General features: G+C 43.3%; 1 protein-coding gene across 3 annotated transcripts in view; it reads left to right on the forward strand.

The window, feature by feature from the left end:
* B3GLCT (beta 3-glucosyltransferase) overlaps positions 1 to 18,537 on the forward strand; it is a 125,547-nt gene that overhangs the window by 92,607 nt on the left and 14,403 nt on the right. The gene's annotated exons all lie outside the window — the stretch shown is intronic.

Genomic DNA, 18,537 nt, shown 5'->3' on the forward strand with positions numbered 1-18,537 from the left:
TCCATTTCTTCTAGATTTTCTAGTTTATTTGCGTAGAGGTGTTTATAGTATTATCTGATGGTAGTTTGTATTTCTGTGGGATCAGTGGTTATATCCCCATTATCATTTTTTATAGTTGCTATTTTACTCTTCTCTCTTTTTTTCTTTATTAGTCTAGCTAGCAGTCAATTTTGTTAATCTTTTCAAAAAACCAGCTCCTGGATTCATTGATTTTTTAGAGTTTTTTTGTGTCTCTGTCTCCTTCAGTTCTGCTCTGATCTTAGTTATTTCTTGTCTTCTGCTAGCTTTTGACTTTGTCTGCTCTTTCTTCTCTAGTTCTTTTAATTGTGATGTTAGGATGTTAATTTTAGATCTTTCTCACCCTCTCCTGTGGGCATTTAGTGCTATAAATTTCCCTCTAAACACTGCTTTAGCTGTGTCCCAGAGGTTCTGGTACATTGTGTGTTTGTTCTCATTGGTTTCAAAGAACTTATTTCTGCCTAAATTTCGTTACTTACCCATAGTCATTCAGGAGCACATTGTTCAGTTTCCATGTAGTTTTGTGGTTTTGAGTGAGTTTCTTAATCCTAAGTTCTAATTTGATTTCACTGTAGTCTGAGAGACTGTTATGATTTCCGTTCTTTTACATTTGCTGAGGAGTGTTGTACTTCCAATTATGTGGTCAGTTTTAGAATAAGTGTGATGTGGTGCTGTGAAGAATGTATATTCTGTTGATTTGGGGTGGAGAGTTCTGTAGATGTCTATTAAGTCCGCTTGGTCCAGAGCTGAGTTCAAGTCCTGAATATCCTTGTTAATTTTCTGTCTTGTTGATCTGTCTAATATTGACAGTGGGGTGTTAAAGCCTCCCACTATTATTGTGTGGGAGTCTAAGTCTCTTTGTAGGTCTTTAAGAACTTGCTTTATGAATCTGGGTGCTCCTGTATTGGGTGCATATATATTTAGGATAGTTAGCTCTTCTTTTTGCATCGATCCCTTTACCATTATGTAATGCCCTTCTTTGTCTTTTTTGATCTTTGTTGGTTTAAAGATCTGTTTTATCAGATAGTAGGATTGCAACCCTTGCTCTTTTTTTTTTTTTTGCTTTCCATTTTCTTGGTAAATCTTCCTCCATTCCTTTATTTTGAGCCTATGGGTGTCTTTGCACATGAGATGAGTCTCCTGAATACAGCACTCCAATGAGTCTTGATTCTTTTATCCAATTTGCCAGTCTGTGTCTTTTAAATGGAGCATTTAGCCCATTTACATTTAAGGTTAATATTGTTATGTGTGAATTTGATTCTGTCATTATGATGCTAGCTGGTTATTTTGCCAGTTAGTTGATGCGGTTTCTTCATAGTGTCGAAGGTCTTTACAATTTGATATGTTTTTGCAGTGGCTGGTACCGCTTTTTCCTTTCCATATTTAGTGCTTCCTTCAGGAGCTCTTGTAAAGAAGGCCTTGTGGTGGCAAAATCTCTCAGCATTTGCTTGTTTGTAAAGGATTTTATTTCTCTTTCGCTTATGAAGTTTAGTTTGGCTGGATATGAGATTCTGGGTTGAAAATTCTTTTCTTTAAGAATGTTGAATACTGGCACCCATTCTCTTCTTGTGGCTTGTAGGGTTTCTGCTGGGAGATCCGCTGTTAGTCTGCTGGACTTCCCTTTGTGGGTGACCCGACCTTTCTCTCTGGCTGCCTTTAACATTTTTTCCTTCATTTCAACCTTGGTGAATCTGACGATTATGTGTCTTAGGGTTGCTCTTCCTGATGAGTATCTTTGTGGTGTTCTCTGTATTTCCTGAGTTTGAATGTTAGCTTGTCTTGCTAGGTTGGGGAAGTTCTCTTGGATAATATCCTGAAGAGTGTTTTCCAACTTGGTTCCATTCTCCCCATCACTTTCAGGTACAGCAATCAAACGTAGATTTGGTCTTTTCACATAGTCCCATATTTCTTGGAGGCTTTGTTCATTTTTCATTCTTTTTTCTCTAATCTTGTCTTCACACTTTATTTCAGTAAGTTGGTCTTCAATCCTTGCTATCCTTTCTTCCACTTGATCGATTAGGCTGTTGATACTTGTGTGTGCTTCACAAAGTTCTCATGCTGTGTTTTTCAGCTCCATCAGGTTATTTATGTTCTTCTCTAAACTGGTTATTCTAGTTAGCAATTCGTGTAACCTTTTTTCAGGTTCTTAGCTTCCTTGCATTGGATTAGAATATGCTCCTTTAACTCGGAGGAGTTTGTTATTACCCACCTTCTGAAGTCTATTTCTGTCAGTTCGTCATACTCATTCTCTGTCCAGTTTTGTTCCCTTGCTGGTGAAGAGTTGTTATCCTTGGGAGAAGAGGCATTCTGGTTTTTTTTTTTTTTTTTGGAATTTTTAGCCATTTTGCACTGGTTTTTCCTCATCTTCGTGGATTTATCCACCTTTGGTCTTTGATGTTGGTGACCTTTGAATGGGATTTTGTGTGGACGTCCTTTTTTTTTTTGATGCTGATGCTATTCCTTTCTGTTTGTTACTTATCCTTCTAACAGTCAGGCCTCTCTACTGTAGGTCTGCTCGAGTTTGCTGGACGTTCACTCCAGACCCCATCTGCCTGGGTATTACCAGTGGAGGCTGCAGAACAGCAAAGATTGCTGCCTTTTCCTTCCTTTGGAAGCTTTGTCCCAGACAGGCACGCGCCAGATGTCAGCTGGAGCTCTGCTGTATGAGGTGTCTGTCGGCCCCTCCTGGGAGGTGTCTCCCAGTCAGGAGGCACAGGGTTCAGGGACCCACTTGAGGAGGGAGTCTGTCCCTTAGCAGAGCTCCAGTGCTGTGCTGGGAGATCCACTGCTCTCTTCAGAGCTGGCAGGCATGAACATTTAAGTCTGCTGAAGCTGTGCCCACTGCCACCCCTTCCCCCAGGTGCTCTGTCCCAGGGAGATGGGAGTTTTATGTATAAGCCCCTGACTGGGCATCTGCCTTTCATTTAGAGATCCCCTGCCCAGAGAGGAGGAATCTAGAGAGGCAGTCTGGCTACAGCAGCTTTGCCTAGCTGTGGTGGCCTCCACCCAGTTAGAACTTCTAGACAGCTTTGTTTATACTCTGAGGGGAAAACTGCCTACTCAAGCCTCAGTAATGGCAGACACCCCTCCCCCCACCAAGCTCGAGCATCCCAGGGGGACTTCAGACTGCTATGCTGGCAGCGAGGATTTCCAGCCAGTGGATCTTAGCTTGCTGGGCTCCGTGGGGGTGGGATTCGCTGAGCTAGACTACTTGGCTCCCTTGCTTTAGCCCCCTTTCCAGGGGAGTGAACAGTTCTGTCTCACTGGCATTCCAGGCACCACTGGGGTATAAAAAAAACTCCTGCAGCTATCTCGATGTCTGCCCAATTGGCTGCCCAGTTTTGTGTGTGAAACCCAGGGACCTGGTGGTATAGGTACCTGAGGGAATATCCTGGTCTGCAGGTTGTGAAGACCGTGGGAAAAGTGTAGGATCTGGGCTGGAATGCACCATTCCTCATAGCACAGTCCCTCTTGACTTCTCTTGGCTAGGTGAGGGAGTTCCCCGACCCCTTGTGCTTCCCAGGTAAGGCGACGCACCCACTGTTTCTGCTTGCCCTCTGTGGGCTCCACCCACTGTCCAACCAGTCCCAATGAGATGCACCAGGTACCTCAGTTGGAAATGCAGAAATCACCTGCCTTCTGCATTGATCTCACTGGGAGCTGCAGACCGGAGCTGTTCCTATTTGGCCATCTTGCCAGCCATCTCCTGTTTTGTTTTGTTTTGTTTGATAATTATTTCTCATAGTTCTGGAGGGCTAGAAGCCTGAGATCAGGGTGCCAGCATGGTTGGGTTCTAGTGAGGGCTCTCTTGGGTTGCAGGCTGCTGACTTCTTGTATCTTCAAATGGTGGAAAGAGAGCAAGCTAGCTCTGTGGCCTCTTCTCAGAAGGGCATGAATCCCATTTATGAGGTCTCCACCCTCATGATCTCTTCACCCTCCCAAAAGGTCCCACCTCTAAATAGCTTCATATTGGGGATTAGATTTCAACATATGATAAAATTTGGGGGGAACACAAACATTCATTTCATAACAGCTACTAGTCTTCTCTTAGTATAGATTATCAAATACTAAGAAAAAGAAGGGTCTATTTTTCAATAGAGATGATGGAGAAATACTGTAAAATTATGTAACTTTTTTTTATTACCATCTGGTTCCTCCACAGTATGTTTCTTTTTCCTTTTTTTAAAATTGTGGTAAAGTACACACAACATCAAATTTACCATCATAACCATTTTTAAGTATATAGTTTAGTAGTATTAAATACATGCATAATGTCGTGCAGCCATCTGCATAACTCTTTTCATCTTGTAAAACTGAACCTCTATATCCATTAAAAAATAACTGTCTATACTCCCCTAACCCCATCCCCTGGCAACCATCATTCTATTTTCTGCCTCTATGATTTTGACAACTCTCAGTACCTCATATAAATGGAATCATACAGTACTTGTTTTTTTTTGTGACTTGCTTATTTTACTTAGCATAATGTCCTCGAAATTTATCCGTGTTGTAGCATATTGCAGAATTTCCTTCCTATTTAAGGCTGAATAACATTCCTTGGATACAGTATGGATAGACCATATTTTGCTTATCCATTCATCTGTTGATGGACACTCCATCAACATGGGGTTGTGGGTATGCACCCAGAAATTGAATGACTAGATCATATGGTAATTCTATTTATAATGGAACCATCACACTGTTTTCCCATAGAGGTTGTTCCATTTTACATTCCTACCAGAAGTGCACAAGGTTTCCAGTTTCTCCACATCCTTGTCAACCCCATTATTTTCTGGGTTTTTTGGTTTTTTTTTTTTTGATAGTCGCTATTCTAGTGGGTGTGAATTTTGATTTGCATTTCCCTAATGATCAGTTGGTTAGGAAAAAACTGAGCTATTTTCCCCTCTGTTCTCACACTGCAATAATCATCAACACAGAAGACAACTTCCGTGACCAAAAGTGTGGAGCAGGGAGAGTTCTCCTACCCACCAAGCAATCAATCAGTTCTGCAGTGGACACCAAATGGGTGTCCTTTAATTCAATTTTAACACTGTCTACCTGGAGATAGTGCCAATTCCCACAGTTTGAGGGCTCAGTCCCCAAGACTGCCCTACCACCCCATACACCAGACACCAGTCATTAAGTCCAGGTGTCCAGAACTTCTGACTGATGAGCTTCACGTCGGGGTTCTTACAACCTCCTCTGTGGGTTTATTTAATTTGCTAGAGTGGCTCTCAGAACTCAGGGAAATACTTTCTCACATTTACCAGTTTATTATAAAGGATATTACAAAGATACAGATGAAGAGATGTGTAGGGTGAGGTATGAGAGAAGGGGTGTGGAGCTTCCATGCCCTCCAGGAACTCCACATGTTCAGATATTCTAAAGCTCTCTGAAGCCTGCTCTCTTGGGGTTTATGAAGGCTTCATTATATAGCCACGATTGATTAAACCATTGGCCACTGATGATCAACTTGACTTTCAGCTGCTTTCCCCTCCCAGGAGATTGGGGGGTGGGACTGAAAGTCCCAACTCTCTAATCATGCCTTTGTCTTTCTGGTGACCAGTCCCATCTTGAAGCTGTCGGTATACATTAGCCTACAAAAAGATAGCAATTTGGACGTTCCAAAGATTTTAGGATTGGTATGTCAGCAAATGGGTGATGAAAACCAAATATATATTTCATAATATCACAGCCTACCCTCAGTCTTCAGATACCTTACATCAAAAGAACATACAACTCAAAAGATATTGCCACATTAGAGTCTCATTCCATCATTAATAACTAGTCTAGTCCACTATATTGTATTAATGTTTCCCAGAGTGAGTCCACTCAGGTTTGCAGGCTTCCCTTCAATCTTGTCAGGTTCCAAAGCTGGAGCGGTCTTGGCAAACAAATAGCTTTACCTTTTTAGATATCTGTTATAATTGAGCTGAGAGACAATGTCATCTGTTTCTCTAAGGGTCTTTCAAGGTGTTAATGTAATGTTGGATTTCCCTCAATTTATAACCCATTATTCATTCCTTTACCCTCAACTACTATTTATCTTTCTCTCCGTTAATACCCAAATGTTTCCACCTTTGGAAGAGACATCAGAATCACTACCGTTCTGCTTTAGACTGCAGGCAACAATGCTAGTCTAGCAGGTACCCTCTCCTCAGCCCACTCCCATGCAGATAGGGTAAAGTTATGTAGGTGCAAAGCTAGTGGGTTATTTTTACCACCAGGCAATATAGCTGCATTCACTCTTAGCCCCAGCTTTGCTAAGTGGGGTGAAGGAGCAACACAGTCACATCAGGCCCTAAGGAATTTTGACATAAGCTTTAAAAACATAGTTATGGTTTTTTGCTTAGAAATCAGCACTGCTTCCAGCACTGGCAGTTGCAGGCCTGGTCCTACGACCACTACGTCAAGTAGGAGGGAAAGAAAAGGTTTCAGTGAGCTGATTTAGGGAAGAAAGAAAAAATGATCGTTATTCCAATGTACTCCTGCCTTGGCAAGATTTGCATAGTCATCCGAGCATCCTCTTCACCCCTTCTTCTCCAGACCAGCCTTAGAAAAACAGGAACATCTAGTGGGCAGACTCCTTTAGTCCCACTCATGTTGAGTATGAGCACGCACTCTTGAAGGCATGTAAGCCAGCCTTTTATGTTTCCAGTGTTTTAATTACCTGTTCTATTCATCTATCAAACTATGACTCTGAGGAGACTATCTCTGTGCCCATTGTTGGACATTATAGGCTGTACAGTGTGTTCCTTGGTCTGAAGAAATGACGATTGGCCATACAAATCCATGCAATATCTTCTGTTTAGTTGTTTTTTTAATGGTACTCAGAGTATTTGCATGTTCCACTGAGTAAGCAAAAGCCATGCCAGAGTCATTGTCTATTCCTGTCAAGACCCATTTGTAGCCCCATAGGGCCACTAGCACCAGTCTCTGTATTGCCAGCTTTGTTTAGGACCTTTGCACCAGGGAATCTGCCCCATAGCCATTATCAGTCTCTGTCTTTTTTTCTGGTGGAGAGAACAGTTCTTATTGGCATTTTGTGCCCGAGAGGATGCAAAAGGAACATGTCTAGATTCAGCCCATCTCTGCCTGCTGCCGTACCCCCATATCCACTAATTTCATGGATCCAGGTGACCACCTCAAGGAAGTCCACAGGGATACCTGCTTGTCAATTCCATTCACCTTCCAAACCTGGAAAGGGGCTCTTCTGATTGACATTGACTTGTTCTACTTTAATGCACCCCTCAAATGTCCATGGGGCCATGCTTCATATGGGCATCCTTTTAATAGGCCAAGTATCCATTGCCCTCTTGCCTAACTGTATGGGCAGGCAATTGGTCACTGCCTATGAGTTAGTAAAATCCTAAACACAAGTGTTTCTACCACTGTTCAATTCTTCCATTACTGTTAGGAAAATGCATCCAATACAGCCCACTGAGATTATTTGTTTTTACCTCCTTTGGTCAAAAAAGCAGACTTCCAAACAGGATGGTATTCATTTACCCTGGTATTGAATTGCCATCCTCAAACCAAGTAGCTCTTGGTTGGTCAGTCAAGAGCTGCTTACAGGGTAGTGTAGAATCCAGTGGCTCCTCACATAGTTCCAGAGTCAGTTTTAGGGGAAAAGAGGCCCTCTGTTTGTGAGGATCTCCTCCTTGCATTCCCCAGGTAGCACGATTGTGTATAAATTCTGTTTGATAATGGAATGGGCATTGCCTCCCTTATTAGAGTGTTCCTCTGACATCACCCAAAACAGCATGGGCATTTCAGATATAAATGTAATTGCCCGATGTGTTCTTCCTGCCTGCTGCACAGATAAAACCAGTTCATTGAGACTGTAATATTGCAGTAAAGAAAGAGTTTAATTAATGCAAGACTGGCCAAGTGGAAGGACTGGAGTTATTACTTAAAGTAGTCTCACTGAGAACTCAGAGACTAGGGTTTTTTGGATAATTGGGTGGGCAGGGGGCTAGGGAATGGTTACTGCTGATGGGTTGGGAATGAAGTCCTAGGGATGTGGAAAACGGTCCTTGTACAATGAATCTGGCTTTGGTTGGGGACCACAGGACTGGTTGAGTCATGAGTCATGGGTCTGAGTGGGTTCAGTTGGTTACCAGAAGGCAAAAATCTGAAAAACATCTCAAAAGACCAATCTTAGGTTCTACAATAGTAACGTTATCTATAGGAGCAATTGGGGAAGTGTCAAATCTTGTGACCTCTGTCCACATGATTCTTGAGCAGTAAGGGATGATAAAAAATACACTTTAGCAAAGTTCAGGCCCCTCCCCTGATCCTAATCTTGTGGTCTTTCATTAGTTTTTGGTCCCTGAGCAAGGAGGAGATTAGTTTTAGGGAGAGACTGTTAGCATCCTTCCTTCCAAGTTAAACTATAAATTCCTGCCATGATTAGCTTGACCTATGCCCAGGAATGAGTGAAGACAGCCAGCCTGTGAGACTAGAAGCAAGATGGAGTCAGCCAAGCTAAATTTCTCTCATTGTCATAATCTTTGCAAAGGGGGTTTCATCAAGATCACTTTATGTCTTTAGTCATAGGGGTAGCCTCAGTTAATGTCCTGTAGCAAGGAAGTAAATGCCCTTCAAGTGGAAATTCTCTAGTTCAAAGTCCTAGTAGTCATTGCTGGGAGGCACTCACAAACCTTTGCCATAAGCCCCAGGAGGTACTCTGCAGAGGGCTATCAAATGGGGAAGTTGTCCCCACCAGCTCTTCAGTTTCTGTTCTGCACTATGTGGGCCTGGGCAATCTTAACTGGTTCCAATTTTAGCATGTTCCATTAATACTGCTCAAAGGATTTACATATCTTCTGTTTTACAGTACTGGATAGGGGGAACATTTCCCAGTCAGATAAAATGTCTCTTACCATAATGCAGTCAGGTAAAAGAGAGAAAACCATTTCACATGAAGTATGTTCAAATATGGCAGCTTTCATAATCCTAACAACCGTTACACTTTTATGTTCTAGTCCCAGGAATTTCCCCTTTTCATCCCCAGATCATTTTACCCTTTCTTCTGCAAAAGGCTTTGGGTCCCCAGCCTGGAGTCCCACCAGGAGACCCTGGCCTCTCTCTTAATTGTTACCTTGATTAACCAGTCTAACAGGTAATTATAGATGGGGTTTCTCATTTTAATCTTTATCTTCTTGTCTTTAAAAGTTCTCCAAACTGGGGGAAATGCAGCAAACTGGTTTGGGCCCTTAAATGTTGAGAGATCAGCCAGGGGTCCCTTTCCTCCACTCAGTCTTTAATAATGTTGTATTAAGACCTTTGTTTTAACCCCATCAATTTCTACTTTATTCATTCCATTTTTTAATAACCACCTAAATATGTCCACCCTCCTGGGGTGAGTCCCATGGCTCTCCCCTTTCTTTTTCCTCTTACTTTCATTCCTATCAATGTTTTCTTTATTCATCTTATTTCTTACAAAGCATTTAAAAATTTCCACCTCCCAGGATGAGTCCTTTGACTCTCCCCTCTCCCCTTCATCATTTTCTTGTTAATTAACCTAATGTCTTTGTTAGCATCTGTAAGACCTCAAGGTAAAGCTTAGACCACAAATTTGATAAGCCTTCTGGAACTGTCTTGGTTTTGCAGCAGTAAGGTTATATGAGGTGCCCATGCAAAATGGGCCCCTTTAACAACAACATGTACCATGGCCTGGATAACGGTCATATTCAGTGGGTGAATATCCCAGTTATCATAAAGCTAGTCCCACATGGCTTAAAGATGAAACGTATCAGCTGCATAATTTGGGGTGTTCTACTTGGCATTTATAGGTGGAGTCTGGCAGTCCCCCTTCTCAGGGTAAATAGATCTTACAGTGGCTTTTATTCAGTCCATCAGGCTTGCTGTTCCCTCAGGAATAACCTCCTGTGTGTCTGGATTATGTACACCCATGTGCAATTGTTCAGCATTGAGTTGTGGGTCCTGCATCAAACCAAACATGCTCTTCCATTCTGCAGCATTCAAAACCAAAGATACTGCCCCTAAATTAGTTATTCTCATAATCCATTTTTATAAAGGTTCCTCAAGAGGTGGATGATACAGATCTACAAAATGGAATAGTTCCTTTACACCATACCCTCTAGTTTCAATAATTATTTGGTTCTTCCCTTCTCCCATAGGTCACCCCAGGTCTCAGAGGTACTTTCTGTTGTTCCTGCATAATTTTGCCCTTGTGCCATGGTTCTGAGGCTAGTGGCTGAAGCTTAGACTCACTGAAATCTAAGTTTGGTGTATGTAGTGTCACGGTCTAACCCAGCACTCTCTTTTAATTTTATTTTAGCTAGTATAGATAACAATAATCAAGGGATTGAATAGTTTGCTTTTTTCTGATTAGTTTGCATTTTCTTATGCAGCCGGTGAACAAATTCTCCATCTCTAAATTCCATTGGTAACTTTTACCTTTAGTAACTCAGCAGAGCACTGTGACTTCATATCATAGGTGATTGTTTGGCCACCCAGGATTCAAGGGTTTCTCATCCCCCGGGCTTTTATCCTTTCTCTTCTCAAACCAAATGTTTCTCTGAACCTGAGCCATTCTAGCTAATCCCACTTCACTAACATCAGTTGTTCCTGAAAAACTCTCAGAACATTTTTTTCTGTGTTCTTATACCACAACAATCAATGAGGAAGACTTCTGTGACCCTGAAATATGTGGGAATTTCTTCCCCCCAGCAAACAAGCAGTCCTCTTCCTGCTGGTTGTCCTCCAATTCAGTTCTGACACCATCTGCCTGGAGATAGCCTTAGATCCCACAGCAGGCTCAGTCCCCAAGACTGCTTCCCCAGACACCAGTCATAAGTCCAGACCTCCAGATCTTCTGACTGACTGACTTTAAGTTGGGGTTCCCACAGCCCCTTCTTTGGGTTCCTTTAATTTGCTGGAGCAGCTCACAGAACTCACGGAAACACTTAGGTTTACTGGTTTATTGTAAAGGATATTATCAAGGATGCAGATGAAGAGATGTGTAGGGCAAGGTATGGGGGAAGGAGTGTGGAGCTTCCTTGCCCCCCTTGGGTGCTTGACCCCCAGGAATCTGCACATGTTTAGCTATCCAGGAACTGTTCAAACCCTGTCCTTTTGGGGTTTTATGGAGGCTTCATTATATAGGCATGATTGACAACCATTTAAAAATGTGATTGAACAAAAAGCCCATGTTCTAAACCCAGAAAGACCTCCTTATTCATTTCTTGGCCTCTCTGTGTAGTATTTCTTCCTCTAGGTTGTGGGGCAGGACATTTTCTGGAATTAGAGTCTTTTGACCCACAATGAGATTAAATTCCTACCTTGGGCAGGTACAAGGACACTGATAGAGGCAAGAGGCACACAAATTCCTAGGCAGAAACGGCCAGGTCCCCAGTGAAACCCAACCTTCAAGCCAGGCTATCAGCTCAGGGTAGAGTCCACGGCCAGGAGTGAGAACTTCCCCGATGCCTTTTAGCTAATCAAATGGTGCTTTTCCCAGGCCTGCCTATGGACCAGTCAGCACACACTCCCCGATCCTGAGCCCATAAAAACCCCAGACTCAGCCACATATTGGGACTACCTGCCTTAGTTAGGGCACCCTCTCACACAGAGGGCTACCCACTTTGGGTCCCCTCTCATGTTGAGAGCTGTTCTTTCATTGAATAAAACCCTCCTCCACCTGGCTCACTCTCCAGTGTCTGCGTAACCTCATTCTTCTTGGATGTGGGACAAGAACCTGGGACCCGCTGAACAGTGGGAGTGAAAAGGGTTATAACACTTTCCTGGCTGGCTCACTGAGCTGAGGGTGGTGACACACTCCTGTTCACTAGAGCGGCAACCCTTCTAGGGGCCTAGACCTCAGGATTCCCTGAGCCGGAGCTGTAACACTGTAATCCTCCCACCCTTTGCTGGTGCTGGGTAGCTGCCCCACATGATGGGAACTGGCAGCGGTGGGGCTGGGCCAGCCCAGGAGCCACGGGCTGGAGTGGGGCAGCAGGACCAAATGAGCTGGGACATGCCCCCATTCACCGAAGCATGCAGATGGTAGGAATGAATGAGCTATAACAGGAACAAGCTGTGATTCTTCCTGCGGGCTCAGAGCTTAGGACTCCCTGAGCAAAAGGGTAACACCCCTTGGGGCTCCGCAGTTGCTGGCATCACCAAGTTTTCAGGATCTGCTGCATCCCCCACCCCTTGTCCAGATGCTGGCACCCAAGGCAGAAGCCAGTCACAGCATGCTCAGCCCAGCTATGGGCTGAGCACAGAGCCACAGCAGGTGTGGAACCTGGGCCAGTAATATGAGCTAAGCGTTGCCTGCCAGGCTTAGTGGGCAGAGCAAGTCTAGTGGCAAGCCCAGAGCTGAGCGAGGCCCCGGCCAGAGGTGCCGCTGGCCAACTGTGGAGATTTCTGGCTGGTGAGGCAGCACTGAAAGAATCTTGTGTCAACAGGAGAAGGTCAGAGAGAGAGATTGTTTCCTTACATCTGCTCCTGAGGCCTAATAAAGCAACCCAGCATTATAATAAAGGAGTAACAAGGGCTATGGGAGTTAAGAGCCAGGAACTCTGGATGAAAACCAATATATATATATTAGTCCATTTTTACACAGCCAAACCATATCAATATATAATCGTAATATCACACCAGGACAGTGGACAGCTCAGTAGTCTGACAGCAAGAATATAATGCTCAATTTTAAACTGGAGAATGTAAACACAGCAAGGAAATCCTGGATACAGCGTTGAATTGTACCATGCTAGACTGGCTGCTGCTTTCCATGATTATGATCTGTCACACATCAATAAGAGACCTAGAACTTGCTTTCCTGAGAGCAAGAGATGAGTAGTTTTGTTTGTAGGACACAGTTAATTTTGATGCAACTAACCTAAAAGATAAGCATATTCTTTCTCAACCACTTTGTAAAGCTGAAAGTAAATTCAGTAGCCTAGAAATTGATCTCCATCATACAAGAGATGCTCTCAGAGAAAAGACCTTGGTTTTAGAATCTGTACAAAGCAACCTAAACCCTCATGCATGGCACCAGGTTGGGGATAACCAGGTCCACATGTCTTTATGTCTTTCTACAATGTCAGATTTTTACTGATGCTATTTCAGCCACAAAAGCCGTGAGCTACATGGAGTTCCCAAGGAATCGATTCTCAGTACTTCCTTTTCAGTCAGTAGAGCCATAGGCACACAGGTTCAAGCCACTCCACAAGTCAGTCAATAATGCAAACCATAATAGTATACTTAATATATAATTTTATAGATTACACTTCCCATAACAAAGTAACATTTAACATCGAGGAAAAGGGGATAGGAAAAAGGGTTAATGAACCACTCCAGGGAGAGAGACATTGAAAAAAAGAATATCCTGGTCTGGGGCAGGCAGTCCCTCAGTCTTGCAAGGAAAAGACTTTGATGTGGGCAGAGCCTTCAGTGGCAAATGCTGGGTGCTTATCACAAGTGACAGCAAGACTGTCAATTAAGATGGCCATTTGAACTGCTGAAGTCTTGCTCTTTCTATGGCCACAGAGTCCTCTGGTGAGGACTGAAAATGGAGGAATGTGCTTGGTTATGTCCTCATTTGATTGAATAGAGCCTTTATTGATCAAGTAAAACATCTGGCCCCTGTTGGCAAAGTGCCTAATGAAATGTAAGATGGAGTCTTTTTCTGAGATAAAGTTACTTATGTCCAGGATACTCTATGTGTAAGCCAAACACAGTGTTAAATGAAGTAAATCAAACAAATGTATTAGAATGAATAAGATAAAGTAAGTAAATACATTGGAAAGCAGAAGTCTGTAAAAGAGGGATTATCTTGACTACAGAGTAAAAATAGAAAGCCCCAAAACTTATATGGAAACAAATTTAGTACAATAAGAATGTGGAAACAAATTTAGTACAAGAAAGAGACCAAAGAAAGAGTAAACAAGATATAGTAGAAAAGTTAAAAGAAAATCTGTCTTTGCAGACACAAGCAGCATCTTGAGGGAACTTAGTTAAGAGAGAATAAAGTTGCTTCAATAATAAGTCGCAGGGAGCTGAGAAAGATCTGAAATCTGAACTCTCTAAAATGAAAACTTTCCATAAGACTAATAAAACTGAGTTGGAAAAATATAAGCAGCTCTATCTACAAGAATTAAAAGTTAGAAAATCATTGGCAACTAAACAAAACCAATGATAAAATAGCAGAGGTTAATAGCAAACTCCTTGTAGAGAACAGCAGATCAGATTTTTACACCAGTCTCATTACGAGGCAGTCCTAGAGTCACCTTGTGTGCCGAAAACAGGATAGTGTTCAAAGAACATTTTCTAGTCACTCAGAAACCATCAGCATTGTCAGAGGCCTTAACCTTCAGACAGATATAAACCTGATTGGAAGTCTTGTGAACTCTTTGAGCACCAACACTTGTCACTGGTCAGAGTTTCTTTTCATATATTAAATTCGTTTTCTTCACTTTCAGCTTTAGCTTTATTAGCTAGGGTATTTTTATAAGACTCATGAGTGGGGATGGGAAAGGTGATCTTTTCATGTACTTTGTTTTGTTCTTACCCATCCCTCCCACCAAAAAATGAGACACCAGAACTGTTAATGTTACTATTCCTCTGTGAGAAAAGATATCTTGGCAAATAATTTAGAGACAGGGCTCAGAAGAAGAGAGGAAAATGTGGGAAAGTTTGGAACTTTAGCCTAGAGACTTGTTGAATGGCTTTGCCCAAAATGTTAATAGTCATGGACAATAAACTACAGGTTGAGGTGATGTCAGATGGAAATGAGGAACTTGTTGGGAACTGGAGTAAAGGTGATTCTTGCTGTGTTTTAACAAAGAGACTTGTGGCATTTTGCCCCTGCCCTAGAGATTTGTGAAACTTTCAACTCGAGAGAGATGATTTAGGGTATCTGGTGGAAGAAATTTCTAAGCAAAAAAGCATTCAAGAGCTGACTTGGATCCAGTTAAAGGCATTCAGTTTTATAAGGGAAGCAGAGCATAAAAGTTTAGAAAATGTGTACCCTGACTGTGCGATAGGAAAGAAAAACCCATTTTCTGGGGAGAAATTCAAGCCGGCTGCAGAAATTTCTGTAAGTAGCAAGTAGCCGAATGTTAATTCCCAAGGTGGGGGAAATGTCTCCAGGTCATGTCAGAGACCTTCGCAGCAGCTCCTTCCCCTGCTCCCCTACCTCTGCATCACAGGCCCAGAGGCCCAGGAGGAAAAAGTGGTTTGTTTCGTGGGCTGGACTCAGGGTCCCCATGCTGTGTGCAGTCTAGGGACTTGATGCTGTGCGTCCCAGCCACTCCAGCCATGTCTAAAAGAGGCCAAAGTACAGCTTGGGCTGTGACTTCAGAGAGTGGAAGCCCCAAGCCTTGGCAGCTTCCATGTGGTGTTGAGCCTGCGGGTACACAGAAGTTAAGAATTGAGGTTTGAGAACCTCTGCCTAGATTTCAGAAGATGTATGGAAATGCCTGGATGCCCAGGCAAGTTTGCTGCAGGATAGTGGCCCTCATGGAGAACCTCTGCTAGTGGGGAAGGGAAATATGAGGTCGGAGCCCCCAAACAGAGTCCCTACTGGGGCACCACCTAGTGGAGCTGTGAAAAGAGGGCCACTGTCCTCCAGACCACAGAATGGTAGATCTACTGACAGCTTGCACCATGCATCTGGAAGAGCCGCAGACACTCAATGTCAGCCCGTGAAAGCAGCCAGGAGGGAGGCTGTACTCTGCAAAGCCACAGGAGAAGGGCTGCCAAAGACCATGGGAACCCACCTCTTGCATCAGTGTTACCTGGATGTGAGACATGGAATCAAACGAGATCCTTTTGGAACTTTAAGATTTGACTGTACCACTGGATTTTGGACTTGCATGGGGCCTGTGGCCTTTTCATTTTGGCCAATTTCTCCTATTCAGAATGGCTGTATTTACCCAATGCCTATACCCCCATTGTATCTAGGAAGAACTAACTTGCTTTTGATTTTACAGGCTCATAGGTGGAAGGGATTTGTCTTGTCTCAGATGAGACACTGGACTATGGACTTTTGAATTAATGTGGAAATGAATTAAGATTTTTGGGGACTGTTGGGAAAGCATGATTGGTTTTGAAATGTGAGGACATGATATTTGAGAGGGGCCAGGGATGGAATGATATGGTTTGGCTGTGTCCCCACCTAAATCTCAACTCGAATTGTATCTGCCAGAATTCCCACATGTTGTGGGAGGGACCCAGTGGGAGGTAATTGAATCCTGAGGGCCGGTCTTTCCCATGCTGTTCTCATGATAGTGAATAAGGCTCATGAGATCTGATGGGTTTATCAGGGGTTTCCGCTTTTGCTTCTTTCTCATTGTCTTTTGCTGCCACCATGTAAGAAATGCCTTTTGCCCTCTGCCATAATTGTGAGACCTCCCCAGCCACAAGGTGGAACTGTAAGTTAAATTAAATCTCGTTTGCTTCCCAGTCTTGAGTATGTCTTTATCAGCAGCATAAAAATGGACTAATGCATTACATTGGTACCAGGAGTGGGGTGTTGCTGAAAAGATACTCAAATATGTGGAAGTGACTTTGGAACTGGGTAACAGGCAGAGGTTGGAACAGTTTGGAGAGCTCAGAAGAAGACAGGAAGATGAATGAAAGTTTGGAACTGCCTAGAAACTTGTTGAATAGTTTTGACCAATGAAGTCCAGGCTGAGGTGGTTTCAGATGGAGATGAGGAACTTATTGGGAACTGGAGCAAAGTTCACTCTTGCTGTGCTTTAGCAAAGAGACTGGTGGAATTTTGCCCCTGCCCTAGAGATCTGTGGAGCCTTGAACTTGAGAGAGGTGATTTAGGGTATCTGGTGGAAGAAATTTCTAAGCAGCAACGCATTCATGAGGTGACCTGGCTTATTCTGAAAGCATTCAGTCATATTCATTCACAAAGAGATGGTTTGAAATTGGAACTTATTAAAAGGGAAGCAGAGCATAAAGGTTTGGAAAATTTGCAGCCTGACCATGAGGTGAAAAAGAAAACCCCATTTTCTGGGGAGAAATTCAAGCCAGCTACAGAAATTTGCATAAGTAACAAGGAACTGAATGTTCATACCAAGACAATAGGGAAAATGTCTCCAGGGCATGTCAGAGATCTTCACAGCTGCCCCTTTCATCACAGGCCCAGAGGCCTAGGAGGAAAAACGGTTTCATGGGCTTGGCCCAGGGCCCCACTGCTCTATGCAGCCTCGGGACTTGGTGCCCTGTGTCCCAGATGCTCCAGCCATGGCTAAAAGGGGCCAAGGTACAGCTTGCCTTTTGCTTCAGAGGGTGCAAGCCCCAAGCTTTAGCAGCTTCCATGTAGTGTTGGGCCTGCAGGTACACAGAAGACAAGAGTTGAGGTTTGGGAACCTCTGCCTAGATTTCAGAGAATGTATGGAAATACCTGGATGTCCAGGCAGAAGTCTGCTGCAGGGATGGGGCCCTCATGAAGAACTTCTGCTATGGCAATGCAGAAGGGAAATGTGGGGTTGGAGCCCCCACACAGAGTCCCCACTGGGACACTGCCTAGTGGAGCACTCAGAAGAGGGCCACCATCTTCCAGACCCCAGAATGGTAAATCCAGTGACGGCTTCCTCTGTGCACCTTGGAAAAGCCACAAGCACTTAATACCAGCCTGTGAAAGCAGCCACAGGGGCTGTCCCCTGCAGAGCCACAGGGGTGGGGCTGCCCAAGGCCTAGGGAGCCCACCTCTTGCATCAGCATGTCCTGGATGTGAGACATGGAATCAAGGAGATTTTGGAGGATTTTATATACATATATATATATATATATATATATATATATATATATATAATTTTTTTTTTGAGACGGAGTTTCGCTCTTGTCACCCAGGCTGGAGTGCAATGGCATGATCTTGACTCACCGCATTTGGAGGTTTAATATTTAATGATTGCCTGGCCAGGTTTTGCACTTGCATGGGGCCTGTGGCCCCTTTGTTTTGGCCATTTTCTCACATTTGGAACAGGAATATTTACCCCCTGTATCCCCATTGTATCTTAGAAGTAACTAACTTGCTTTTGATTTTGCAGGCTTATAGGCGGACGGGATGTTTCTAAGTGGTGTAAGTTCTTAAAACATAGAAAAAATAGGCTTTCTTAGCACTACCCTTTGTGTCTACTTAAAAAAGTTATTTTTTGATTTTATCTTCCTATAAATTCATTGTTTTCATCCAAACAGCAGCTGCAGTTGCAGGCATTTTTATGACTAACTCACGGATAGTCTTACTTTAGAGAACCCAGACTAATACACTGCCCTTTGTAAGCTATTGTTGGTAATGTGTGTTAAAGGCAGATCGGGGCCAAAAGGTATTCAAAAGTATAAGCAATTAGACACAAAAAGTTCTCAGACTTGGGTGGCCTTATTGAGGGAAACATAAGCATGGTTGTGCCTCATTATCTGAGGATTTCTAGGATAGCCTCACTGCCCAAATTCTCTTCCCCACCTGCCAGCCAGGGAACCAACGTGCATTTGCATCTCAGTGGCTCCTTTTTAGGCCATCAGGAATTTTTT

Source organism: Pan troglodytes, chromosome 14, assembly GCF_028858775.2.
Source record: "Pan troglodytes isolate AG18354 chromosome 14, NHGRI_mPanTro3-v2.0_pri, whole genome shotgun sequence".
NCBI classification, from domain to species: domain Eukaryota; kingdom Metazoa; phylum Chordata; class Mammalia; order Primates; family Hominidae; genus Pan; species Pan troglodytes.